This window comes from Acomys minous (genome assembly GCF_964271855.1).
Source record: "Acomys minous genome assembly, chromosome: 9".
NCBI lineage: Eukaryota > Metazoa > Chordata > Mammalia > Rodentia > Muridae > Acomys > Acomys minous.
The window spans coordinates 60,194,869-60,198,657 of NC_140490.1; the positions used below are offsets into that span (position 1 = coordinate 60,194,869).

Genomic DNA, 3,789 nt, shown 5'->3' on the forward strand with positions numbered 1-3,789 from the left:
CTTAGGAGCACTTACTACTCTTGTGAGGGCCTGAGTCCTGTTCCCAGTGTCCACTTCAGGTGGCTCACTACTGCCTGTAACTCTTCCTCCAGGGCATCTGATATGCTCTTCTGTCCTTCAGGGACACTTGCACACACATGACATACACTCACACAATGGCACACACACACTACATATAAGTAAAAAAGTCACTGGCCTATACTCTCAGGGACCTCTTTCAAGCACCGCTAGTGCTATCCTCCTAGCCTGCCGCAGCTGAGGGACTTCACCTTGAATGCGAGCTAAGCCTACAAGCTTCTGAGGCATGTAAACCAGAGCAGGTTCTCTGGTGGAACCTGCAGTGGCATTTTTTGCCCACCACCTGGTGCTTGCTCGGTGAGATGTCTGCGTAACTTTTATATTAGTGTAGTATTATTAGGCATGTCTGTGTAACCTGAGATTATTTGAGAGGCAAATTTTGTGTAGTTAACTTAACTGACAAGCACCTTACAGTCCACAGGCTGCTCTCCACACTGGGGTGGTAGTTCACACCTGTAATCCCAGCATTTAGAAGGCTGACAGGAGGATTGTTATGAAACTGAGATCAGCCTGAGCTATATAGTGACTTCCAGACAGTGAGAGGGACCCTGTTGAAAACTACAACAAAACCCCCAAACAAATGAAAGACATTCAAACCTAGTTGGAGACTAATAAAAAATCATTTGGCTATATGACATCCAAATGAATGGTTTTGCTGTAAAGTGGATAACAAAAAGCAAGGGAAGCAGTAGGACTTACACAGGTTTGAATTAGATGATTTTGCCCTCTTATGACCAGGTATTCTTGAAAAAATCTCAAATAATAAAATTATTCCAATTTAAGTTTCAAATAAAAGTATAATTTCAATAGTAAAGAAATAATTTATACTCAGGTTATGAAAGCTATCATCCATGTTTTTGGCACAGTGGTATCTGCAACCTTCATGGTCCTCCCTCCTCTGAGCATCTGTCTTCCCAGGTCAAATTACTGTCTTGAGGTGGGAAATACAAATGCCTTTTGAGTCACTGAAGAAAACATGATAAATAAAATATATTGCAAAGAAAGCAGCACCTCTATTGTGCTCTTGAGAAATACATTTTTTAGTTTTTTTTTTTTTTTAGTCAGACAATTTCCATATTTCCTAGTACTTTTCTAGCAGGTTTTTGACTGTCACAACTCAAAAGGCAAATGACATACTAAACTCTGTTGTGATCTTAAGCACAATCCTTCCAGCTCCTTCCAGCTCTGGCTGGGCGTCTCAGGATAGTTCTTCAACTGTTTCCTGTGTGCTCTGCCCTTCTCGTCATCTCTCCCCAGGCCTGACTTCCACTCAGTTTATCCTTTGCATTTTAAAGGTGCTGAGAATGCATTGCACACTCCCTGCCACCCAGCCCACATCCTTTAACTCTCTTGTTTATTTTTGCTTTTAGCATTACATTTAAATTTTTATTCTATTTCATAGAGTATACGGTGTATTTTGATCATATCCCCTTGAATTCCTGTTGAACAGCTTTGTTCATTTCCCTCCCAACTTCATTTCCTTCTCCTTCTCTTCCTTCCTTCTTTCTTTTTCTTTTTCTTTCTTTTTTTCTTTGTAAGCCACTGAGTCCAATTAATGCTATCTATATATACCTGGATATAGGGTTTCCTTTAGCTCATAGGCAATCTGCCAGGTAAAACCCCCTGATTCTCCCTCCTGAGCAACCATCAACTGCCAGTACTATATTTTCAGACCATAATACACACTCTCCAACCCCAGAATTTGGGGTAAGTGACATCTTCGTTGATGCCGGATGGACAGCTAAAGTGTGGGGATATTAGAGTGTGCCTTATGGTCCAATTGCTGTCCCTCGAGCTTCATCAAAGAAGTCACTTACTCCAAAAGTGGGAAGGAAAGAGTGGATCCTATGGCCCCCAAAATACTTAACTCCTCCTAGGCTCTTCTCTTGTCCCTGCTGGAATGGTGACTAGCTCTATCTTGAATGTATCACCTGCAGGCAGTCAGCTGCTGAGCTCATAGATGCAATGGTCCTGTTGTGTCCAGAAGTCCCTGTGTTGTAGCAATCCTCTGGAAACTCTTACATTCTCTCTGCCCTCAGAGAGTGGATGAACACTACTCCCAGAGACCATAGGTTATCAAAAGAAAACCTAGTGCGAGGTATGGGATACCTTCCTTTGGGTTGCTAGCCGGGGAGCTCCCAGGGTCTCTAAAATGATACAGGTCTTGCCATTGCTCCTGGCTGCGACCAGAACTCAATGGAAAGATCCTATGGCTGAAGTCCCCACACAGTTTAGTCTCACAACTTGAAGCAATCAAGCTGGTACTGATGTGGAAGTTTTCTCCATGCTGGGTAGCTTTCACAGTACCAGAAGGTTCTAGATAGGATGCTGATAGAGATCCCATTTAGTGTTCTCCATAGTCTCCTTTTAGCGTTGTACCTTGTATTTTTTGTTTGCTTCTTTGTTTCACTTTATAATTTGTTCATTTGTTGCTGTTATGCAAAAAGCTGGCTTGGTAATTACACAAGAGTCAGTGTCTTCAACAATTCTGAGTTAACTGCTGCATTACTGTTGCACAAAGGCTCATCGACTGCAGATGTCCATCTGCTAAACACTTATCCACTTCAACAAGTCTTTCTGTAATAATAGACTTCTGTTTATCAGAAAGTTTTTTATTTTCTAGAAAAACATCATGAAGTTGATTGACAAGCAGTGTAGCCTCATGTCCTTCATCTGTTAGGTCCTTTACCACAACTTCCAGTTTGTCAAAAGAACCACTGTGACATGTGGAGACTATTCCATCAATGGTTGTAGCTGCTGTTATCCCAGCAATGTCTGTGTTCACATCTTCTATGATGTCTTTCCACCTGTTAGTCAAGTAGCATTTTGCACAAGTGTAATGGCTTTCCACAAATCTCCTGCTGATATTTTAACAAGATAAGCTATTTCCTCATTGCCAATTTTGACATTTTCCTTCTGGGCAGTATCCAGTCATTGCTTCTGCGAAGTCTTATCTGACAGTGGCAGAACTTTGAACATCTAGAAGTTTGGGGTTCAATTATTTGATGGACATCGTTACAGACGAGGCAGAATCTGGTTGTTTTTGACTCTTTCTCCATGGTACATCTTAAAGCTGCCTGAGTAGCCAAGGTCATAGAATCCACATCATCCAGAATTACAATCTTAAAGGGAGGACATGGCGTCCCATCTGAACGACTTCCTGGCACAGTTAACTGAGCAAAGTTCTTCACTTTCTCTAGGACTACTTGCATTCCATGTTCATCAGATGTATTTAACTCAATAACTCTTAAAGAAAAGAGTTCACAGCCCAAGAATTCTGTAGATCCTCTCAAAATTGTGGATGCTTTGCCTCTTCCAGATGGTTGACAGAACAAGAGGTTAGAAAGATCATCAGCGTCTTGTAAAGACACTTTCAGCACTGCAACCACTTCTTCCTGGAAAGCGACTTACTTCATACATTTGGGCAATAATTTTCTACCAAAGAACTGGTTTGACTTTCTTGGTTTCTCCACTGCTTCTTGTAGTGGCAGGTATCACCCTGGTCCTTGGTCAGTTGTGGCTTAGTACTGACAGATGTGCCCTTTAGAAATGCCTGCATAGTTTCTCCTCAGTTGCTGCTGTCCCATGGGTCTGTACCTAGTTTGTTTAGAGAATGCTTTGATTGTGACCAAGTTCATTTTGAAGTCTCTGTCTCTCCCTCGCTCCCTTCCTCCCTCCCTCCCCATGTGCGGCCCACATGTGTGCCTGTGT

At 42.1% G+C, this 3,789-nt stretch overlaps 1 pseudogene across 1 annotated transcript; it reads right to left on the reverse strand.

Moving 5' to 3' along the window:
- Positions 1 to 2,557: 2,557 nt before the first annotated feature.
- On the reverse strand, positions 2,558 to 3,317 carry LOC311605710 (replication factor C subunit 4-like; annotated as a pseudogene). Its single transcript has one exon. The product of its transcript is annotated as a replication factor C subunit 4-like (transcript).
- Between the last annotated feature and the right edge of the window lie 472 nt (positions 3,318 to 3,789).